A 26,210-nucleotide genomic window follows, 5' to 3' on the forward strand; every position below is an offset into this window, starting at 1 on the left:
GACACGGGACATACTGATTAAGATACGCCTCGCGATCTTAAATATCATGGCCTTCATAATTTTCCATTTGGTCTATGTTATGACAAATAATTTTTTTTAATTATCATTCTTCTTTTCTTTCTTAAATTGTTTGAGAAGAAATCTATTCTCTTGTGACTCAACAAAATTAACATATGTAAAGTCTCCACCTACCTATGGATTGAGAATCATACTTTTGATTGTCTAGTTGTGGATTGAGGAATAAGAAGCCTTTGAGGCCTCGAAGAAGGCTTTATTAAGTGCATGTATTGCACAATCTCAAGATTGAACAATCACATTTATGTATACATTGGTGCTTCAAAGATTACTATTGGAGCTATATTATGCCACCTTTGTCAACATACTAATGGATTTTTGTTTGAGTTTTCCTCACTAGGAAACTCATAAAAATGGAAATGAATTACTCTATCACAAATGGAAACTTTTAGGGATGGTTCATAATGTGAAAAAATATCAATATTATTGCCACCCTCTTTACCTTATTTGCCTATCATCAAGCTTAATAGACTCTGCACTATGGATCATACTGCTAGCTACATACTTCTCTCTCTCTCTCTCTCTCTCTCTCTCTCTCTCTCTCTCTCTCTCTCTCTCTCTCTCTCTCTCTCTCTCTCTCTCTCTCTCTCTCTCTCTCATGTGAGGGATTGAAATACCCATACTATCTCTTTTCCTTCTCATCATTCTCTCTTCACACACACACACACACACATTTACTTTTGTTTTAAAACTACTATATTCTAATCCATCAACTTTAATGGTTCTTCACCATGGAGTATGTTTGTAAATAATCTTGCCAACTTCAAAACCACATATTACACTCATATTCAAGAAACATTGATTAATCATAATCGATATATTTTATCTTGTTTCCAAAATAGAAGATATTTAAATACCACATATATAAAGGATGCAATGTTTAATGGCTAATAGAGGCAAACATAAAATTAGTTTAGCTTCGACCTTCCACTTTCAAATTGGCCAACGTTCCCATAATTAGTTTATGGTGCCATGTTCGTAAAGAATCATTATCCAAGACATCACTAGCAATGGTCATCATAGGGATAGGAAATTTTTTTCCCATTCACTACTTTGAAATGAATTCTACCAATTGCAAAATGTGGATTATTATTATAAGTAAATTGAAGAATGTCCCAATTACTAGGTCAGATGATTGTGTAGCATCTTACAATGTCACAATTATAGTCCTATTGATCGCTTCAATCCACCCATTACTCTTAGGATGAAAAGGTTAAGTAAAATCTATCTTAAAACCTCAATTCTTAAAGAGAACCACCCAAAAAATGATTGTGAAATTGACCGTCAAAATTAGACAAATTACCTTAGCAAATGTGTGATGAGGAAATATGATATTAATAAACTACTCATCAACTTGTGAAAGAGGTAGAGTCTTTTCAAAAGGAATGAAATAGTCCTATTTACTAAATCTATCAGCAATGTTCTAGATCATATCATGATGAGAGAATGTAGTAGGAAGGGGAGTGATGATGGTCTATAGAAATTTTTCTTATGGGCCATTAGGACTAATAAAGGCATAAGCAAGCCATATGTCTTTCCATGGTAATGCTTAAATCATTGGCAAACAATACATTCAAGCATAAAATTTTCTATGCCATGCTCCATAGTGAGCATAAAAACACTCTTTGCATGCAGTTATTACAGATTGGATATCCTTATATCATGTCTATGCAAGTTGATGCATTTCAGTCATAACAACTTGTCTAAAAGGCAAAGTAACATACAATTTTTATTAGTAATATAAAAATCCATTTATATATAAATGATTATCAAAGATAGTGGTGTTAGTGTTTTGGAATTTGTCGCCAAATAAAAGAGACATCTGGACCAATAAAATATGTAGGAATCATTATATCAAAGGTTTGAATTTCAATATCAGAAATATAATTTAGATACACACTTTTGATTTTATTTAATCTAAGAAGATGTGATGCAATACTTTTGTGTTGCATATGACTTAATACATTTGCAACAACATTAACATGACTTGATTGATATTGGATCAAAGGGTGAAATTTTCAAATGAAAAAAATCCTATTTAGGGTGTCGATTAGAAGTGAGGGATTGATTTAGTAAATGTTTTATAGCTCGTTGTTGGTGAGTATTCATAAGAACTTCAGTTTTGTTTAGAAGGTTTTAGTTTTCTACTTTCATGTTGAATGGGATGATCATTTTGCATTAACACAACACCTACACCTAAACCACTAGGATTAGTGAGACAACTAGAAAGAAAAGTCGGGAGAAATCATGAATTGAAGGATGGGTCTATAGACAAAATTCCTTTTAAATTATTAAAGCATTTTTAGCGACTCAAATACCAAGGAAAAATAATATTTTTGTGCAGAAACAAGGTCGAACGTAAAGAAATTAATAAAAATATTCTAATGGATTTTTTGCATAACTCTGGTAATCCTAGAAAATATCTAACTTCATGCATAATGTTAGGATTAGGCCACTCTTTAATTGTCTAATTTTTTTAAAGATCCACTATGATACCCTTAGTAGAAACTATACGACCCAAATATTCAATTTGATATTGAAAGAATATATTTTTATCAAGGTTCGCACACAAGTGATTCTTTTGTAGTAAATCAAACACAATGCAAATATATTTCTTATTTTTGTTTTCTAATTTATTGAAGACAAGCATATCATCAAAAAAAATAATGACAAAGCCTTGATAATCTAGAAAAAATCTATTCATAATTCCAGCAAACATAGCTAGTGCATTAGTAAAATCAAAAGGCATAACAATAAATTCATAGTGTCCAAGCTATGTCCTAAATGCACACTTAAATATATAAGGTGAATCCATGTGAATTTTATGGTATCTTAATTTAAGATCTATTTTGCTAGAAAATTTACCTCCTTTAAGTTTACGAAGCAAATCAACTCTAGGAATTGGATATCAATTTTTAACACTAACTCTTTTTAAAGCTCAATAAAATCAATGCACATCCTACATGTTCTTCTTTTCAACTTGTAAAATGGGTTTAACAAGAAAAACGAATTCACCAAAAGGAGCTCTATGTAGTGAAGTAATATTAACAAATAATTCCATTTTATGGTCAAATTCGTGGTAACTCAAGTGAATAATCATCTACAAAACAATGCTTATATGCATGGAAAACATTTTTCCATGTGGATGTTAATGAAAAAATCTCCATCTTTTCAACTTCAATCATAAAAATCATATTGTATGCCTTGTGTTGCTTCTTAAGTACTCACATGGCCTATATATAACTAATTAGTAGAAATAATTCAATCTCAGGATCACTAAATCAAAGAAATCATTTTACCTTGAAACTCATACCTTATTGTGTGAGTTTGATAATAAATATTAGGATTTAATTGGTGTTTGAAAGACTTATGAAGGATAATATCTAATGATTAAAGAGGTGCAACTAAGAAATCGTGTCTTTTTTTATATTTTTTAATAGAAAATTTTAACCGCCTAATTTTCCTTATACCATTGTAACTAACTCTTTGAAATGCATATTTAACCTTTGATAGTAAAGAACTAGTTTCTAGTTGCAATCTCTTAACCAAATTTTTTGAAACAAAGTTATTAGAGCTACCATTGGCATGTAAAATAGTTATATGTGAATCATGCACATAATCTTTCATCTTAAGTATGCATGTAAGGAAATAGGAACACCTAACTTTTGTTTAGTAGTTGTTTCTTGCTACAATGTGTCAAAATTCTAGTTAGGAGCATAGTCATGTTTCCCTTTGATGGTGTGCAATTGAGAGGCAATTGAGCAATATTTTGGTTGCTATTAGGGGGCAATGGAATTCGATAGTCCACTTGATTGTGTCTAAATTTTCCACAATTATAAATAAATATTCTATTTCTATTTTGAACATTAAGATTTGGAGTTTGAGGCTTTACCTTGTTGTTTGGATACCTTTGCACATTGGCAGTTCATGATTAGAGATTAGAATACCTATTAGATGAAAAGGACTTGGGGTGGCAAGGAGATAAAGATCATTTTATATTGTGATTGTTATTGAAGAAATGAGTTGTATTGGATTGTTGAATATGAAGTATCTAGGAAATAGATTGGAATGATTTCTTAGCATTATGGGTATCAGAGATAGCTTCATAAAGAGAAGTGGGTCTAAGAGAATTCAATTTAGCTTGAATGTCAAATTGAAGATCTTTGTATTTCTGTTGTAGCACACTCTCAAGAACTTCCTCATGCATGTGTAATAACAAAAGTCTTTAACAAAACCTTTTGGTGTAAGTAGAAATTTTATCATCTTCTTGCTTAGATAAGTTAGGCCAGTTATACTGCATTGTCATCGTGTTGGGGGTCGAAGGTCTACCACCGGGGTTTAGAGCAGAAGAGGAGTGAGAGATTCAAAGGGGAGAGAGGAAAAAGATTGGGGTTTGATGGAATCTCGAGTTATGGAGAGAGTAGATGAGATAGAGAGTAACTAATATCTTACATAGTCGTGTCACACAAGTTCACCATAATAAACTTGGATCCGATTACATCAATAACCATGAGGTTTATGCATAGAACTATGTCAAATTTTGTTCCATTTCCTACAACAAATTCAAGCTCTAATGCCCTCCATTTCATGAAGATACCATGTATTGAGACTTGAAGATACAAGGTATAGAGAGATAGAACTCATTACAACTGACATAGAGTCCAAAGGATGATAAAAATGCATCAATAGAACCACAAATGTACTTCAGCCCTACATTAAAGTTGTATTTCAAGGTGGCAACAACGTATCTCTGAAGAAGATATTGTGAAGGAATATAATGACAACATGCTAAAAGATGCAATCAAATTTGTGTATAAGGAAAGGGCCTTTCTCATCTTTCAGATCCTTATTACTTGGAAGTTCCTTTTTCATCAATGCCAAATACACTTTGTAAGAAGCTGGGAATAAGGAATTAGTGTAAATAACATTGAAATTATGCCATGTCACACTGACATTGGTATAAAAGGAGAGGAGATGTAATTTTTCACATCTTTTTGACACATTAATACAATTACAGTCTTTCTCTCCCATCTTGCTCACAGGTTCTATGGCTTCTCCCTCTTTCCTGTCTTTCTCTCTCTAAATCTAGTCTCTCTCTCCTCGCCACTCTTCTTCTCTCTCTTCCTGCAGTCTTTCTCTCTCTTCTGCAGTCTTCTCTCTTCCTAGTTCTCTCTCTGACAAGTGGTATCAGAGCATTGGTCTTTGATCCATTCTTTTCTTCTATTTTTAGTTCTATTTTCCTCTGTCAAAATCAATTTCAGACAAAAATTGTACAAGACAGTGACTAGTGGAGTGCTGCGGATCATCTACAGTTAGTAAGAGACTACATCTGCAGATATCCAAGGTCAGATATGGAGGAAGATGGCTTAAATGACAAGTCATCATCAAATTTCATGCAAAATTGGAGGTAATTAGGGTAAAGAAGAGTTAAGCGGGCTTAGTTTGGGAACAAACTGTGGTTACTTTGAAAAGAGGGAGTTCTCTTTCCCCTTTCTTGGATTTTCCTGCAGGTTTCATGGAAGTTCAGCACCAATATCTCATTTCTCTCAAACCCCTGATCTTCTTGGCCAAGAATCACCTAGAGTAGATCCCTCTCTTCATAAGCTTCAAAATGAGCACAAGATTGCTCCATCTTGGCTCAGCCAAGCAGCCAGGAACAACCCCGAAAATTGCGGCACAATTTACGGGCTGATTTCAGCTTGCTCTCTACTCAGGTTGCTCCTCCCTCAGGCCTTGGCACTCTCTCTGATCCTTTGCAAGCATAAAACTTTAGTAAAATGGAGGTATTCAGCCCTCTTCAAGGTTCTTCAGCTTCTTCCTAAACCCTAGGTGAACAGTCCATGGCAGCCATGAAAGCTTTAGCCCGCTGACCTTCCAATTTTCAATAATTTCTTGAAGATTCTTTATCCTTTTAGCCCGTGGGATCATCTCAGCAAGGATTCTTCAACAAATTGCAAGGATTAAGCACAAAATGGTTAAAGATTGAAGCTCAAGAGCTTCCGTGGAGCAAAAATTTGGGGGAAACGGGTTTAATGCTTCAATTTCAAGCATTTGAAGATTGAAGATTGTTCCTAAGTACTAAATACACAAGCCTTGGGGATTATTTTATCAACATTGGACAAACGGAGGATCTATCAAGCATATGAAGATTGATCAAGTCATCATCAGAAATGTCAAAGGTACTCTTCTTCAATTCTTAATCTCTCTCATTAATCCAATTGCTGAACTTAATCCATTTGATTGAGAGATTAAAGAATTGAATAATATCCATCAAATTTTAGCCAATCTTTGCTTGATTCAATCCATTCATGAATGCAATGATTGCTTTATGCATACTAGTTCCAATCAGTGAATTAGAGGCTTCAATCTAAATTTTCCAGCATAACAATTGAATCCCATTGATTGAATCTATTGAGTGATGAACTTGTTTACTCTAATCCATTGATTGGCTGAATTTCTTTTACCCAAGATGAAATATTGTAAAAGGGTAAGTACTAGCAATCAATGAGCCACTGAATTGCATTGGTAAGACCCTTCTCCTATCCAAACTTTCAAGATTCCATTCAATTGTATCTCATGAAAGGCTGACTGAATATTTCAGAAATGCATCTCATGCTGATTGATTAGAATACTAGCCTCTGCCATGTTGATATACCCACTGAGGAAAAAGGTGGATATCGGGGGAGATAGTGGGACAAAAGAGAGGTGACCCTCCCTCACTATCAAAGATCCTGAAGGGGTGCAACCAACCGACCCGGGGGGAACTTTGCCCACCTCCCGGTGATTTGGAGCCCGTGTAGGGAGCCTATCATGCCGTCCCTCACACAGGTACAGCGAGTGGAGAATTGAAGATTGAAGACTTTCCAAAGGCTCACGTACCTACAGGTCCAAAATAGGGTAAAACAGGGAATTTATAGGGCACTTACAGGGTACTTACAGGTGGTTATAGGTACACCCTTCATTACTGAAGTACAAGTGCAGGTACTAAAGGGTATCCACAGGTCCTATACAACCTTTTATATGGTTTGGTAACCATTTTGGGTTATGAACTTGCACTATAGGGTCAAAACAGGGCACTTACAGGTCTAGACAGGGTACAGGACTCGATAGTTTAGACTCAGAAATCCAGCTACAGAATTTTCTATCCTAAACCTGTTATAGCGTGCTATAGCTCATCTCGAAGAGTGCATTCTTAGCTCTGATTTGAACTAAAAATTTCTGAAATCAGGGTTTCCTAGCAAAAGTTATAGCCGTTTTTCTGACAGGGGGTACTGCAGGATTGCACTATTATGACAGGACATAAAGGTAAAAATAAGGTCCAGGAAGATTATGCTCAGCAAATCATGGATTCCATGCTGGATAATACACTTCAAGAGAGCCTTGAAGAGCTTCAACAACAAGGAGAAGTCAGTATACTTAATAATACTTTGTGTGCCCATGAACAAAGACATAGGGAACGACATGAGGCCATTTTGTCAAGAATGGAGCAAATGGTTTTATCTATTGATCAAATGAAGTCTTCCATTGATAAGTTGGTGGACTCAACGACTCAAACCAAGGCTTCTATTGGTAGGTTGGTGGAATCTAATGCTCAACTTATGGCACAATTTTCTCAATTGATGCAATTGCAAATGGCATCAAGAGCAGCTAATGAGAAAACTGCTTTAAAGAGTGGCCCTTCAGTCCCACTTCAGCTATCTAACCAAAATGGTCATGGATATGGGATTATTGGAAGAAGAGGCATTCCAAATAGTCAGTATGAAGTAGGAGAGTCTTCACAAAGGCATGATGACTATTTGGGCAGTTTAAATGGAGCGAACCCTCAAGTTTTTGGACTGAATACTCAAAATTCTAGGGGTGCTCTACCAACAGGAAGATTGCATAGTAATTCTCAACCACCTGTTGGAAGATTTCTGTCTCAATTCGGAGGTTCCGTACATGGTAATCATGATCAGCCAATCTTGGGACAGCAATCCTTTCAGGAAAGAGAGCTTAAGGACAAAATTATTCTAGCCAAATTTAATGGTTAGTCATCTTCACCATTTGATTTAGAGGAGTGGACCTCTAAGATGGAGTCCTACTTTGACATATTCCCTAAAACTGATGACATGAAGATTCACATTGCTTCCTTGCATTTGGAGGGATTCGCCCATACTTGGTGGCGGTATATTAAAAAAGAAAACATACTTGTAGAGAATTGGGAAGCTTTCAAGGCACTTATGGCTGAAGTATTTGTTTCTCCTCTTGAGAAAGAGAAATTAGCACGGAGATGGTATGGTTTGAAACAAAGGGGCCTAAGTGTAAGAGAGTATACTAACCAATTCCTCAACCTGACCATGTATGTGGAAAGCATCAGTGATGAGGCTAAGCTTCACAAGTTTATGTATGGTTTGGAGCCATTTTCATCAGCTGATGTTAAGGCACAAAATCCTACTTCACTCTTTAAGGCTATTGAGCTTGCAGAGCGCTATGGAAGAAAGTATAGAAAAGAATCTTCATTTCAGCCTAGTTTTGGACAGCCAAGGACTGTTTTAAAGTAGGGGCAAGTTGGTAACACTTATGACAGTAATCATGTGCCAAATGGGAGCTTACGGGTACCAACTTATCCTCCATTCAATGCTTCTAGGCCTCAAAGTAATTTCAGGATAGCAAACAATCCAAGACTTGATTTCAAACAGGGGGACAGCAAGCCTAAGTCCATCTCAGCCAATACAAATCCTAAATCTATTCCTATGGATCTTTATAAAGAAAGGAAGGACAAAGGCTTATGTTTTAAGTGTGGGAAAAAGTATACACCTGATCATGCCTCAAAGTGTGTATACAAAAATGTCAAACCCAAGCTTCAAAGTATGTTGGTTTTTGAGGATTTTGAAGATGACATAGATGAAGCTAATGCAATGGCACTTAATGCTGAAAATAAAGATCTTGAGGAGGAAGTTGGGCAGGAGTATTTTTATGATCCAGCCGACTCTTTTCCTTTTGATCCAGGTGGGACTTGTGATGAGTCGCTTGCTTCCACTAATTGTTCTATCTCTATGGATGCTTGGACAGGATCTAAGAGCCCTAATACACTCCGTATCAAGGGAAGCATATGTGGAAAGCCAGTGTTCATCCTGATAGAGAGTGGCAGTACTCATAGTTTTGTGCATAAGTCCATCATGGACAAGCTAAATTGTGTTCCCACAAATTTACAGCAGCCCATTAGAGTTCAAGTGGCTAATGGTGAAGAGGAAATCAGTACACAGATATGCCCACAGGTTTCTTTATAGTTGGCTGAAAATTTTGAAGCCAAGGTAAACCTGATCACTCTAGAAATGGGGCCTATAGATATTGTACTCGGTTGTGATTGGTTGATGACACTAGGAAGGATCACTATGGATTTCTCACAGTTGTATATGGAGTTTATTTTCAATGGACAACTTATCCATTTACAGGGAATTCCTAGTAGATCAGATTTTCAGCTTATCACCATTCAACAACTCAAAAGAGAGTACAAGAAGCGCTCACAAATATTTGTTTTGCATCTGAATAAAGAAACACAAGATCAGTCCAATAATTCAGCAAACCATCGAGCCTTGACATCTCTTCTCGAGGAGTGTAGAGATTTGTTTGAAGTACCTACTTCATTGCCTCCTAAGAGAGCAGTGGATCACCCCATTGATTTGGAGCCCAACTCAAAGACAATCAATAAGACACCTTACAGATTATCAAAGTGACATTTTGATCTACAGCAAGACTTTACAAGATCACTTGGCACATATGAGGAGGGTTTTTGATGTATTGAGACATCATAGGCTTTTTGCTAAGGAGAAGAAATGTTCTTTCATGCAGACTGAAGTGGAATACTTGGGACATATTGTCAGTGAAAAAGGAATACAGGTTGATCCCAAGAAGGTGCAATATATAAAAGATTGGCCAACGCCTACTACTACTACCTCTCTTAGAGGATTCCTTAATTTATCTTCATTCTATTGCCGATTTATTAAGCATTATGTGGCAATTGCAGCTCCTTTGGCTGATAGATTAAAGAAGGAGGTTTTCTTTTGGGATGCTCTTGCAAATAGCAGCTTCAACCAGTTAAAGGAACTCCTTACCTCTGCTCCTATCTTAGTATGCCCCGACTTCTCCAAAGAATTTACTATATAGTGTGATGCTAGTGGATGTGGCACTGGGGCTGTTTTGCTTCAGGAGCATGGAGTAATTGCATTTGAGAGCCGTAAGCTTACAGATAAAGAAATGGCCATGAATGTTTATAACCAGGAGATGTTGGCTATCTTGCATGCAATAAAGAAGTGGCACCATTACTTATATGGCAGCCGATTCAGAGTACATAGTGATCACAGGGTACTTAAGTATTTCCTTACTCAGTCCAATCTTACTCCAAAGCAACGTCATTGGGTAGCTACAATACAGAATTATGATTTTGACATCACTCATCCAAGAGGCAAAAGATAACATAGTAGATGATTTTCTTTCTCGTATGTGGGCGTGCAAAGTTTCAGCTATGACAGAATTACATAATGACTAGATTGAAGAATTATAGGAGGCCTATCTTCTAGATGAGGAATTCAGCCAAATTTTTCAGAAATTACAGCAAGGTCTTATGGAAGAAAACTCACATTATCAGCTTAAAAATGGTCTTGTTTGGTTGAAAGGCAAGATTGTTATTCCCCCTACTTCTTCTTTTAAGCGAAAAATTATGGAGGAGCTACATTCTTCGCCTCTAGCTGGACATTTAGGAGTTTTCAAGACCTATGATTGGATCAGTAAAAGCTTTTATTGGAAAGGATTATGGGAAGATGTCAAGGACTTTGTCATGAAGTGTATGCCTTGTCAGCAGAATAAGGATAGCACCCATAAGCCATGAGGTTTCTTACAGCCATTGCCTATTCCTACGGGTAAATGGACTCATATTACTATGGATTTCATCACTGGCTTACCTACTACCAAGAAGGGATGGAATAGTATTTATGTGGTGGTAGATAGACTCACCAAGGCAGCCCATTTTATTCCAACCAAGATTCAGTTTACTACTTCTCAAGTGGCCAGCCAATTTATGGAGCAGATTTTTAGACTACATGGATTACCGCAAGTGATTGTCCATGATAGAGACTCAAAGTTTATGAGTAACTTTTGGCAGGCGGTATTTAAATCTATGGGCACTAAATTGGCTCCATCTACGGCTTATCATCCTCAATATGATGGACAGACAGAGAGAGTTAATAAATGGTTGGAGACTTATCTTCGCCATTTTTGCTATGATGTCCAAACTTCATGGGATTCTTGGTTACACTTGGCTGAGTTTGCTTATAACAATTCTACTCATGCGAGCATAGGAGTTTCACCCTTTGAGGCTTTGTATGGTTACAAGGTGCCCTTACCCACAGTTATCTTTAATGAAAAGATCAATCCTCATGGGAAGGAAGAGTTGGAAAGAAGGCAGACCCTTCTCCAGCAATGTAAGGTGAATCTAAGGAAGGCTCAAGATCAAATGAAGATGTATGTTGATAAGAAGAGGAGGACCTTAGATTTCCAAGAAGGAGAGTTGGTTTTGTTGAAGGTGCCCAAATCCAAGTACTCTACATTAAAAGATGGATCTAGTAATAAGCTTGCCCACAGGTTTTATGGCCCTTACCGGATCCTTAAGCGAATTGGAGATTTGGCATAGAGACTAGAGCTTCCCTCTTCTACAAAGATTCATAATGTCTTCCATGTTAGTCAGCTCAAGCCCTATTATGGTGATCCAATGGATATAGTTGATGAACTTCCACCTATTGATGAAGACGCTCTTATTCAGTACATCCCAGAGGTTGTTATAGGTCAGCATGAAAAGAAGTTTCGATCACATTCTATTGTGGAATATTTGATCAAATGGAGAGGCTTACCACCTGAAGAAGCTTCTTGGAGACCTGATTCTATATTGGATGAGTATCCTTTCTTGAGGGATACATTGATGGCTGAAGCCTATTGCTTATGGAGCTAGTAATGATGCAGACTGGTTCAGGAAAGCACGCTATTTTAGAAAAGTTTTTATCCTGCCTAATTTTCAGAATTAAGCTATCTACATGGGCTTAAAGTGCTCTTCAAGAGCTTTGTTTTGATATATGGTACGTCCCATTTGGACACTTCTACTACAAGTTATGGCAAATTTGGTCCAGTAGGGATCATCTACCTCTTTTCTGTAATTCCTAATAATTTTCCCTGGAGGTTGGTCATAAATATATGTATGCATCACATGGATTTGACATAAGGGATCTCTAACATACCATTTTTACACAGTTTTTACATATAGAAGGGTCCCATATAAAGGGGTTACTTATAGATTGAATAGAAAAGGATAATGTTATATTAAGGAAAAATTCACATATAAGGATATTTATAAATAGGCCTTGAACGAATGTGATATAGAGGGTATAGATATAGTGGATTTCCCAAAAATAATTCCCATTCTTTGATGGATATATACTTACAAATTTTTTTAAGTTGTAATTAAAAAACTCATTTTGTAAATATAATCCAATAAATTTTACTAAGTATAATACCCTTTGTTTTGAACTCACATGGTATCTTACATGTTCTATAAGGTGGATATATTGGGCCCAAATACAACTTTGTAAAGAAGATCTCACACATATATAGTGGCTCTATATTTGATAGGATACAATTGCTAAATTATGACAAATCATTGGAATAATGGACAAGAGACTTGATAGTAGCTTTGTATACTTTTGCTATGTATGCATTCCCATACACTATATTATTAGGCAAATATCCAAGCTCTACAACTCCCCAAAATATTTGATATGATGACAAATAGAAACATACTTGCACACAATTATAGATTTTTTTTTCTTAAAGCACTAAAACTCACCGCCAAGAAAGGACACTCTTTAGATGCCTCCAAAAAATGTATAAGTTATTCTTGGGAAAGGACAGCAAAAGTGAATGGAGAATGTTTCATGAAAGGAAATCCCTATAGAGATTACATCACCTAATTCTTGATTGCATTGTGGGAGATAGATGTATGATGTATAAGGACAAACAATTGTATAGCCTCCACAAGCTTGTAGACCAAAACAATGGGAATTTCTCAACAATAAGATGGTCAAAGAGACAATCTATAGACTGCAAAATGGAAAGGCACAAGATGAAGATGGTCTACTAGCCAATGTATGTGATATACTAGCATCCATACTAGCACAAATGTTCAATAGGGCTGTTTGTGAGGGATTCCTTGATATTTGGTTAGACCATACTATACTTCCACTATGTAAAAGTTGTGATCCTTTGATCCCTAGCAACTACATGACCGTCATGGTTTGTCACACACTAGCCAAGATATATAGCTCCATATTAAAACATGAGCTTAATGTATGGACTAAGAGAAAGGGCAGAAGAGCATAAGGACAAGCTAGTTCTAGGCATGGATACACCACATTGGATCACATCCTCACAGTCAAAGCGATCATTGAGGAAGGATGGGCTCAAGGCAAGAAGATCTATTGTTACTTTGTAAACTTCTATATGGCATTTGACATAGCACCTTGAGCACATCTCATCTAGAGACTAGAAGAAGATATATTGTTTCTTTTTGGACATACATAATGTAATATTTCCGTTGAGAATATTTCTAACCCGCGTGATACTCATACAATGGAATTCCGGCATAAAAAATATGGACGGTGCGATTTTCAAATTATACACGACGTATCCTGATCTCCATTGGCATAAATGAGACCAAAGTAAATGAAACCCGCATATGTTCGTGTGAACCTCCTCTTGGGAGGAGGTCAAGATGAAATTGATTAACTTTTGTTAATTATCCCTTCTTTCCCCTAGTTGAGGGCCATCCTAGAGGGAAGGAAGTGAAGCGCGGTTGATTCAGCACCGAGCTGGATGACATAGAGGGGAATGCCCATGCAAGTAGCCAAGTGGGTGGTGGAGGTTCCCCTCCCTTCACCTATAAAAACCCTGTGGGAGGGGAGTAAGGAGGGGGAGCCATCACGCTGCAGACCGAGAGAGACAGAAAGCGCTTGAAGAAAATAAAGGAGGAGTTGAAGGGGTCGAGGTGCTCCACGAGCTGCCGCCTGGGGATCGTGAGCTGTCACCTGAAGCCAAGTACACCACCAAGGTCGTCTCCAATTCTGTCGCCTTCTACCGCTAACAAGCGACTCCTCTTCCTCCACGTGGTGGAGTTCTGGGGGCTACAGAAGCTTCCAAGAAGCTTCTTTGAAGCTTCTAAGGGGGATCCCTAAGCCCCCTTTCCTATTGAAATTCCCCTTCAAAGTTCATTTTAACCCCGGGTTCCTTTAAAACCCCCTTTCCTATTGCCCTCTCAAGCGGGTTTCTATTACCCTGGGTTTTAAGCACCTTTTTCCCCCTTGGACACAATAGCCGAGTTTTTCAAAACTCTTTCCTTAGCATTTTCACAAAGCCATTACCGTGGATTTTTCCCCCCACAAAATTCTTTAAAGCCATATAAGCCCCCTTCCTATGAGGCTCTCATAAGGCCCTTCCCATGCGGGTTTTTATAAAACCCCCCCACCAGGATTTAAGCACCCCTTCCCGTGGTCCGTTTAAACCCCCCTTTCCGTGGTTTTTCATAAGCCCTTCCCAAGAAATCTTTACACCCCCTTTCCCCTTGGAGTTTAAGCCCCGTTGCCCCCCAAAAACCCACCTTAGACCGGGTTTTAAAGACCCTTCCCTTCGGAAATTCCTATACAAGTCCTCTAATAGCCATTTTAGCCATTCTCGTGGATTTCCCCCTCACAAGTTCTTCTAGAGCACGATTCCGAAAATCGGTGCAATTGGTTAAGGAAGCCAAATCTCAAAGGGAGTTCCACGTGCGAGGGAGATGGGCCAAGATCATAAGTCTGCGACCAAGGCAAGAAGGTCAAATTCGCAATGGCTCCTAAAAAGGCACAAGGCGCAACCGCAGGAGGATCACCTCCTAGCATCCATGTGGACATTTCACCACAAGTCCAGGTTTTCTTCCTAATTTTGATTTACGTCTTAATATTACAACTGTGCATGGATCATTTATGGAATTAGGATGTACTTTTTCGATTGAAATACTTTGGCTAATAGCTCACGATTGAAGAATTCGGTCATTTGTATTTTTCAATGAATCGAACAAAAAAAAGGAAGCATAAGATCTCTATGCATTCTTAGCAAATGGTTTTTATGCATTGCAAAGTAACGAATTTAGATCAACTAATGACCATCTTTACAAGTCAAAATTATGGTAGTACACTTCCATTATGCATGGAAAGAATAAATCGCATGTCACATTATTAGACATCTTTTCTTCGAAATGATTCTTTAAAGAAGGTTGCTAATAACCGTAGGAAATTGCAAGGCATGGAAATGATTCTAGGGCTGCGTGAAGTAGATTAATCTCTAGAAAATTGGCATAAAACTCAAATCAAATTACGTAAGTAGTTACGAAAGGTTGTGTAAGTTTAGCATACGAATAATTCATTGAGAAATGAAAGTAGAAAAAGGTTGCATGGTTCATTTTAAACATAAAACCCTAAAGCTTAGTAGCATGAATCTTGATTGCATGTTATAGAAGGATCAATAGGAATTATGCCATAACTTAACATATGCTTTGATCTTAACCAAAAAAAAGCTAGGGATTGTAAATAATTATACGTAGGCAATAAATTGTGTGCTTACGAGAATGGTATCATAATGCAACTAGTTTTTCCCCTATTTGATCAAGACAATATCTTCATGAATAGACAAGTAAATTGGTTTACCCTAAACACCTAAAACCGTGAAGGAATCGCTTAGGAAGGGTTAAATCGATGCAACATATCCCAAAGTGCTAACTAGGGTTTAGCACATTGAGGACGTGACCTAGTCGCACTTATTGCAAAGATGAAACTCTCGTATCCTTAAAGACCTGCCCACATTTACAGAATGTAGGGACTGTTACAACTATATATATATCATCTCTCACTTGACTTGGGTCTCATCTATATATACTAACTCTATATCAATATGAATCATTATTTTGGGAGCATGTCTGATGTATCTCTCTCGTACTCTCTCTCTCTCTCAATATGGTATCAGAGCTATGGATGCGTAGCAACAACAAGGAAGATAAGTTGTTTCATTGTTTATACTTGATTGAATTCTTTGCACAAGTGATGATTTGATACATGAACTTGTTCAAATTAGAAGTATTATTTAATTTTGTCTTTAATTTTGGTCCAGGTGCGTAGCTCTCGTCGTGCTCTCAAATCCTGTCAAAACCGCTTGTCAATCGGAGTTCTAGATCTCAAGTTATGACAGTTCAGGATTCAAGACAGCAATTCTGCTCGAATCTACGATTCTTTATTTACAATTGTAATTCTAATTATAGTTCGTTAATCCCCAATTACAGTTTGTTAATCACTCGTCTTCGTTAATGATGTTGATTACGACAAGCAAACATCTTGCTATTTTTAGCGATGTTTTATTATCGTTCACGTTCTTTGCTCGACCGAAATAGCACTTTTCTTATATGCGTCATCTCGTCTTGCACGTTACGCCTCTCTATTTTGGGCTTTCTTTTTATTCACTCAATACTTTTCATCATTCTTACGTGCATCTCCCTATTTTGATTGTCATGCGTCTCAACTACGCTCGTCTTGATCATGGTCCGATTTTGCCAAAATTCTTGATCTTCATCGTCATGGTCTTGTGCAAGGTATGGATCTTAAATCTCATCCACGTATGGGAATATGTGAGTACTGTGCACTTGGAAAACACCATCGTTTGCCTTTCCACACTTCTACTTCATCACATTCCTGTGCTCTCTTGGATTTGGTTCATACCGATATTTGTGGTCCTTTTCCTACCTCAAAGTCTCAATATCGATATTTTATAACTTTCATTGATGATTTCTCACGGTACACACATGTCTATCTTCTTCGACATAAGTCTGAGGCTTTATCTATATTTAAACAATACAAGATAAGTGTGGAGCTTCAAACTGGATTCTCTATAAAGACGCTTCGCAGTGACAATGGCGGTGAATATGTATCCAATCTATTTGATGACTTCAGTAAGGATCAAGGTATTCATCATGAGTTTACAGCTCCTTATTCTCCTCAGCAAAAAGGTGTTGCTGAGCGCAAAAATCGCACTATTCTTAATGCTATACGTTGCATGCTTATACACTCTGGTTTGTCTCGAAAGTTTTGGACTGAAGCACTTCTAACAGCTGTTTTTATTCAAAATCATCTTCCAACTACTGCACCTCTGCTGGTAAAATTTCTATAACAATTTGGATAGGGAAGACACCTTCAGTCTCTCACTTTCACACATTTGGGTGCATTGCTTATATTCATGTGCCCAAGGACACTCGACATAAGTTGGATCCTCCAGGTTTGAAGGTTATTTTTCTTGGTTATTCAGATCATTCCAAAGGTTACAAATTTTATGATCCTTCTTCTCAAAAGGTTATCATTAGTCGTGATGCTATATTTGATGAGAAGACTATGGGTGGCACATGGTTGTCAGATGTTTCAGATGATACACAATCTTTGCTTAGTGCATTTCCTTACTTGCTTTGTGATTCTACTAATTCTGATGATCATAAACCTCCTTCACCTCCAAAGAAGATTGATGAAAATTTGGAGATCTATGTCGATCTTCCTATTGAGATAGAGCATGGATTCTATTCTATTGAATATGATGTCTTTGATGATGCTATGTCTGTCCTCCAAGAGGATCCAATATCGTATATGGAAGCTATCAATTCGTCTCAAAGGGATCAATGGCAAGAAGCTATGCAAGCTGAGTACGATTCTTTAATCTCCAAAGGTACATGGATTCTTACTGAACTCCCCCCAAATCATGTTCCTATCAAATGTAAATGGGTTTATAAAACCAAGACCAAAGCTGATGGCTCGTTTGATAAGTCCAAAGCATGACTTGTTGCAAAAGGTTACTCACAGATTGCAGAAGTAGATTATCAAGAAACATTTTCTCTCATTGTGCGCTCCACAACTATTCGTATGATTTTGGCTTTTGCAGCACTATTTGATCTAGAAATTCACCAAATGGATGTTAAAACGACTTTTCTCAATGGAGATCTTGAAGAAGAAATCTATATGGAGCAACCTGAAGGTTTTATGATTGTAGGAAAGGAGCATCTTGTATGCCAGCTTCATCGTGCATTATATGGATTGAAGCAAGCCTCTCGTGCTTGGTATATTAAGATTGATCAGTTCCTCACATCTAAAGTTTTTGTTGCATGTTTTGCTCACCCAAATCTTTACATCAAAAGGGAGGACAAATATTTTATTATTCTTGCTCTATATGTTGATGATACTATTCTTGTGTCAAATAATATTGCTTTCTTGGATGCTATGAAGAAGCTTTTATCGACTGCATTTGAAATGGTGGATCTTGGTGAGATACATTCTTGTTTGGGTATTCAAGTTCAACGACACCGACAACAAGGCATTCTTCTTCTTCGCTAGACAAAGTTTATTAATGATATTGTTAAGAAGTTTGGGTTGACAAATGCGCACTCTTCCAACACTCCCATTCTTTCAAGCTCTACCAAGGGTACATCTACAACACGCAATGAAGAATCAGCCATTCATCAACCTTTTGCTAATCTTGTTGGTTATCTTCAATTTATTGGTTTAAACACAAGACCAGATATTTTATTTGCAGTTAACTTTTTGGGACAGTATCTTTCTTCCCCTTCCACTATTCATTGGAGTGCTGCAAAATGTATTCTTAAGTACCTCAAGGGTACTAAGGAATTTGGTCTTATGTATCGTCGTCGAGAGGATTCTTCTTTATCTTCTTCAACTTCTCTTGACCTTATTGGATATACAGACGCTGATTGGGCAAGTTCACACTTATCCATGCGATCTACAAGTGGGAATTGTTTCTTTGTAAATGGATGTTCGGTTTCTTGGTCTAGTAAGAAACAACGATGTGTTACGGTTTCTACAACTGAGGCCGAATATGTTGTTGCATCATTAGCAGCTCGCGAGCTAGTTTGGCTTCGATAACTACTTGCAGATTTGGGACATCCTTCATCATCTAGTACACCTCTTCGATGTGATAACCAAAGTGCTATTAGTCTTACCAAAGACTTTATATAACATAGTAAATCAAAGCATATTGCTATTCATTATCATTATGTTCAACATGAAGTCAAGAAAGGTTCCATTATGGTGGAGCATTGTCCCAGTGATCAAATGGTTGCAAACATCTTCACAAAAGCTCTTAGTGAAGCTCGCTTTAGTTCATTAAGACATGCACTTGGTATTGTTCCAAGTTCTTGTCTCACTAATTGAGGCATGTATCATTGTATTCAAGAAAACTTTATAGTAAATCATTTCTGTATCATAGGTATGTGTAGGGGCTCAGGTTTTTCCCTTGTTCTCTCCAAGGGTTTTTTCACTCGCAGCCAGATACCTTTGTTTGAGTGGGGATGTTACAACTATATATATATCATCTCTCACTTGACTTGGGTCTCACCTATATATACTAACTCTATATCAATATGAATCATTCTTTTGGGAGCATGTCTTGTGTATCTCTCGTACTCTCTCTCTCTCTCAACAAGGACAATAGGACATATTTGCAAGAAATGATCTAGGGTTTCTACCCTAAGGATCACTCGCTAAAAAGATGAAACTCGGTTTGAATTTGGAACCCTAGGACTGACAATGTCAGCCTAGTGAAATCAGGAACAGATTGTTATGAAGACACCCTCACCTTGTTTCCTATCTAATCATGATTTCGTGATTATAAGACACTGTTCAATGGGTAAAATAGTCCCATGGAGTAGATGCGACACTTGTGCAATATGCTGCAGAGTCGCATGATCTTGTGATTTGATCACAAGGGAATTGCCAAATTCCTCGAAATGAGATTGGCAGAGTAGAGTGTATGGAGGATTACTTTGAAGAAGCCGGTACTGCGTCCGCCAACCAGGCTATGCTCTCTACGCTAAAGCTCACCGACGAAGCCAGGCTTTGGTGAAAACAATGGTGCAAAGATCAAGAGATCGCAGAAGGATCAGTTACCTGGGAAAAACTGAAGAAAGCTGTGCAAGGAAGATACTTACCACTTGCGTATTGCACGCAGAAAATGAATGAGTTCTACGAGTTGAAACAACTAGGACTCACTCTTGACGCATACTACTCTAAATTCGTCTCACTTTTTAAGTATGCCCCACAGATGGACATGATACAGCAGGTATTAAAATTTTGTGCTGGATTAAACCCACCAGTAAATACCCATCTCAAATCTATGCGCCCATAAGATCTTCAGGATGCACTCATTCGAGCTGCGTCTATAATTCAAGAGGTGCAGGCTAGACCAAGAGGTAACAAAACTTGGTCTTTTAATGACCCGAAGAGAGGAGCATCTAGGCTTCAAATGAAGAGAGTTCAAGGTCAGAATCGGGGACGAAGAAAGAAAGCAAGGATTAATACTGCCAATAGGTTTCCTACCCAAAGCAATGGCCGGAACTTCCATTGTTTCCACTGCAACGAGCCCAGTCATTTCAAGAGGCAATGTCCCAAGCTTGGAGGAGGACATCCCCAGGCACCTTTCCAAGGAACAGGCCGTGGCCAGGGAGCCACTACCCGAGGCAGAGGAAAAACCGCATGTGTTTCCAATAGGGAAATGTGCGAAGAAGAAGATTCGACCATGGAAGCAGAGTTTGAAAGGGTGACAGTCCATGCCGCTCTACACATGAAAGGGCCGAATATCCAGTTCTCGGTGATTCAGACACCGTCCGATTATCAAGGTAAAGGTTTTAAGACCTTGATTGATTGTGGCAGTACACATTCCTTTATCTCACCAGCTTGTGCAAGAAGATTAGCAATAGCCATAGTAGAAGCACCTACCTTGCTTGTGGAATTAGCAAATGGTCATGAGGTCACTTGTACCAGGAAAACTACTAAGGTGGAATTCTTTCTAGGAGGAAAGACGGCTTCAGTCAAATTCAGAGTCATGAACCTAGGTATCCATGAGTGTTTACTCGGTATGGATTGGCTTAAACCTAATGACGCCCACATTCATTGTGGAAAGGGCCAAATTTCCTTTCGAAACTCTGAAGGGGAATCGGTTACAACTCAAGGAGAGGTTGGAAAGCCAAAAATTCAATTGGCCAAAGCATCTCGGATTATAAAGGGAGTCAAAAATGGACTACTTGTCTACTTGATTAAGCTCAACAAGTTAGATCAGAAGCAGGACTCTAGTGAAGGACCTTCTTGGCTAAAGGAATATGCGAACGTATTTCCTAAAGAGTTAATAGAACTCCCACCTCAAAGAGAAGTGGATCATGAGATCAAGCTAGTGCCAGGAGATGCAACAATTGCAAAGAGACCTTATAAAATGTCCATCCAGGAAGCAATTGAGCTGAAGGAATAACTCAAGCAACTGCTAGATCAGGGCTACATCCGTCCAAGCAGTTCACCATGGGGAGCTCCAGTACTGTTGCAGAAAAAGAAATATGGAACGCTTCAACTGTGTATTGATTACAGAGGGTTAAATCAATCAACTGTCCTTTTCCTAGAATAGATGAGCTTCTTGATTGTCTTCAGGGTGTGAAGATCTTCTCCAAGATTGATCTCAGGTCTAGTTACTATTAGATAAGGATCAAGGAAGAAGATATCCCAAAGACGGCCTTCAACACAAGATATGCACACTTTGAGTTCCTAGTTATGTCATTCGGGCTTAGGAATGTGCCTGCCACCTTCAACAGGCTAATGCAGGATATCTTTAGGCCATATCTTGATGATTTCATGCTCGTGTTATTTGATGACACTCTAGTCTATTCTAAACAGGAAGAAGATCATGAACCCCGACTTTGGATTGTCCTTGAGACAATGAGGGCACACAAGCTGTATGCTAAGATGAAGAAATGTGTATTCTTCAAACGTCAGATTGAATATTAGGGATTCATCGTATCAGCGGAAGGAATCTCAATGGATTCAGCCAAAGAGATGTTCTAGAATGGCCAATACCAACAACTGTCAAAGAAATACACAGTTTTCTTGAATTGATAGGATGGTATAGGGTCTTCATTAAAAACTATGCTTTGATTGCAGCACCTTTGGCGGACTTATTGAAAAAGCAAACATCCATTACATGCTCAAATGTCAAACAAACCAATTTTGATATATTGAAGTAAAGTTTGGTATCAGCACCTATCCTAAAACTTCCAAACCTCAGTAAGGAGTTCGAGGTAGTAACTTATGCTAGCACACTTGCCTTAGGATGTGTACTCATGCAGGAAGGTCACCCTATAGCATACTCTTCAAGGAGACTGAAGATCCATGAGAAGAATTATGCTACCCATGATCTAGAACTGTTAGCTGTCATCCATGCCCTAAAGCTTTGGAGACACTACCTGTTGGGTAACAAGTTTACACTAGTGACTGATCATAAAAGTCTCAAGTGGATCTTTACCCTGAACGAGCTCAACATGAGGCAACGTCGGTGGATTGAAGTGTTGGAGGAGTATGACTTTGAAATCAAGTACCGACTAGGAAAGGAGAATGTAGTTGTTGATGCACTGAGTCACAAGGCATTCCTAAATTCTCTAATCTTGCAAAACCCATCAACAACTAGATCTCTAGCCACAAAGGTGTCCATGCCAAACAACCCAATACTTGAGCTAGCTAGACATGAAGCATGCCATGATCCAACCTATCAAAAGATGCTAAGGGAGATCTCTATCAAGGACCAGGACCAAAAGCTATAGGCTAAGTATCATGAATTCTCTATCAATAGTGGAGTTGTCTACTATAGAACGACAGTATGTATACTGGCAGAAGATATTGTGGGAAGGTCATGATTCCCCTTTCTCAAGACATCCTGGCTATGCCAAGACTCTCAATGTAGTTAGGAAGAGCTACTATTGGGAGAGGCTTAAAGGTGACATTCTCAAATATGTCATTGAGTATTTGTATTGTCAACGTATCAAAGCCGAACATGTCAAGAGGCCAGGGAAGTTGCAACCACTTGACATTCCCCAAATGAAATGGGAATTCATCAGTATGGACTTTGTTGTTGGCCTACCCCAAGTTCAGGGAGGATACAACTCCATCATGGTTGTGGTTGACATGCTTACTAAAGTTGCACACCTTATTCCGGTAAAGACAAACTATAAAGCCTCAGACATTGCAAGGTTGTTTATCAAGGAGATATTCAAGCTACATGGGCTACCCAAAAGAATCATTAGTGATCGTGATTCTCTCTTCACATCACACTTCTCGAGAGCTATCTTCAAAGCCATTGGGACTCAACTCTATTTTAGTATAGCTTACCATCCCCAAACTAATGGACAAACGGAGCGAGTAAATCAAGTTATCGAGGATATGCTTAGGGCGCACTGCTGTCGTGAGCCAAAAAGGTGAATTTAATACTTACCTTTGGTTGAATTTTCCTACAATGCTTCTTACCAACAAAGCATTCAACTGACCCCTTTCCAAGCATTGTATGGTCATGACTATCGAAGTCCCCTAGACTTCTCAGATCCGACCTTGAGGGTCGAAGCTTCAAGGCAGATGTTGGAAGAGATGGATAACCAAGTAAAGTCAATAAGATAGGACATCCAAGCTGCCAAGGATAGACAGAAGGCATATGTAGATTTGAAGCATCAAGATAGAATCTTCGAGGAAGGAGACATGGTCTTCATTCGTGTATGCCCAAAGAAGAGTTCTCTATCCTTAGGAGATTGCAAGAAGCTAAGTCCAAGGTATTGTGTACCATACAAGATCCTCAAGTGTCTAGGACCTAATGCTTATAGACTACAAATCCCTGAGAACCTGAGAGTTCATAATGTATTCCATATCAACCTATTGAAGAAGTATGTACCTAATCCTAGTCATGTACTTGATGACCAACAAGTTGTAATGCTAGTCAAGGAGTCCTTCAACTAAGGCCTGACAGGATCTTAGATGTTAGGGAGAGACAACTGAGATCCAGAACCTTGAGAGAATGCCTCGTCCAGTGGAAAGATTATCCCGAGGAGGATGCCACTTGGATGGATGAGAGCACTCAAATATTTCTAACCCATGTGATACTCATGCAAGGGAATTTCAGCATAAAAAATATGGACGATGCGATTTTTCAAATTATACACGATGTATCATGATCTCCATTGGCACAAATGAGACCAAAGTAAATGAAACCCGCATATGTTCGTGTGAACCTCCTCTTGGGAGGAGGTCAAGATGAAATTGATTAAGTTATGGCAAATTTTTTCGTTAATTATCTCTTCTTTCCCCAAGCCGAGGGCCGTGCTAGAGGGAAGGGAGTGAAGCACAATTGATTCAGCACCAAGCTGGATGACATGGGGGGGGAATGCCCATGCAAGTAGACGCATGAGTGGGGGAGGTTCCCCTCCCTTCACCTATAAAAACTCTATGGGAGGGGAGTAAGGAGGGGGAGCCACCACGCTACAGACCGAGAGAGAGAGAAAGCGCTTGAAGAAAAGAAAGGAGGAGCTGAAGGCATCGAGGTGCTGCACGAGTTGCCACCTGGGGATCGTGAGGTGCCGCCTAGGGATCGTTAGGTGCCGCCTAGGGATCGTGAGGTGCCGCCTAGGGATCAAGTATGCCGCCAACGTCATCTCCAATTCTGTCGCCTTTTGCCGCCATCAAGCGACTCCTCTTCCTCCACGTGGTGGAGTTCTGGGGGCTACAGAAGCTTCCAAGAAGCTTCTTTGAAGCTTCTAAGGGGGATCCCTAAGCCCCCTTTTCTATTGAAATTCCCCTTCAAAGTTCATTTTAACCCCGGGTTCCTTTAAAACCCCCTTTCCTATTGCCTTCTCAAGCGGGTTTCTATTACCCCGGGTTTTAAGCACCTTTTTCCCCCTTGGACACAATAGCCGGTTTTTTCAAAACCCTTCCCTTAGCATTTCCACAAAGCCATTTCCATGGATTTTTCCCCCCAAAAAATTCTTTAAAGCCATATAAGCCCCCTTCTTGTGAGGCTCTCATAAGGCCCTTCCCACGAGGGTTTTTATAACCCCTCCCCCCTGCGGATTTAAGCACCCCTTCCCGTGGTCCATTTAAACCCCCCTTTCCATGGTTTTTCATAAGTCCTTCCCAAGAAATCTTTACACCCCCTTTCCCCTTGGAGTTTAAGCCCCCTTGCCCCCCAAAAACCCACCTTAGACCAGGTTTTAAAGCCCCTTCCCGTGGGAAATTCCTATACAAGTCCTCTAATAGCCATTTCAGCCATTCCCGTGGATTTCCCCCTCACAAGTTCCTCTAAAGCGCGATTCTGAAAGACGGTGCAATCGATTAAGGAAGCCGAATCTCAAAGGGAGTTTCGCGTGCCAGGGAGACGAGCCAAGATCATAAGTCTACGGCCAAGGCAAGAAGGTCAAATTCGCGATGGCTCCTAAAAAGGCACAAGGCATAACCGCAAGAGGATAATCTCCTAGCATCCATGTGGACATTTCACCAGAAGTCTAGGTTTTCTTCCTAATTTTGATTTACGTCTTAATATTACAACTGTGCATGGATCATTTATAGAATTAGGATGTACTTTTTCGATTGAAATACTTTGGCTAAAAGCTCATGATTGAAGAATTCGGTCATTCGTATTTTTCAATGAATCGAACAAAAACAAAGGAAGCATAAGATCTCTATGCATTCTTAGCAAATAGTTTTTATGCATTGCAAAGTAATGAATTTAGATCAACTAATGACCATCTTTACAAGTCAAAATTATGGTAGTACACTTCCATTATGCATGGAAAGAATAAATTGCATGTCGCATTATTAGACATCTTTTCTTCGAAATGATTCTTTAAAGAAGGTTTCTAATAACCATAGGAAATTGCAAGGCATGGAAATGATTCTAGGGCTGCATGAAGTAGATTAATCTCTAGGAAATTGGCATAAAAGTCAAATCAAATTACGTAAGTATTTACGAAAGGTTGTGTAAGTTCAGCATACAAATAATTCATTGAGAAATGAAAGTAGAAAAAGGTTGCATGGTTCATTTTAAACATAAAACCCTAAAGCTTAGTAGCATGAATCTTGATTGCATGTTATAGAAGGAGCAATAGGAATTATGCCATAACTTAACATACGCTTTGATCTTAACCAAAAAAAGCTAGGGATTGTAAATAATTATACGTAGGCAAT

The sequence above is a fragment of the Lygodium microphyllum genome, chromosome 20, assembly GCF_053477565.2.
Source record: "Lygodium microphyllum isolate KBCC chromosome 20, Lygodium_microphyllum_v1.1.10, whole genome shotgun sequence".
In the NCBI taxonomy this organism is placed as follows: Eukaryota; Viridiplantae; Streptophyta; class Polypodiopsida; order Schizaeales; family Lygodiaceae; genus Lygodium; species Lygodium microphyllum.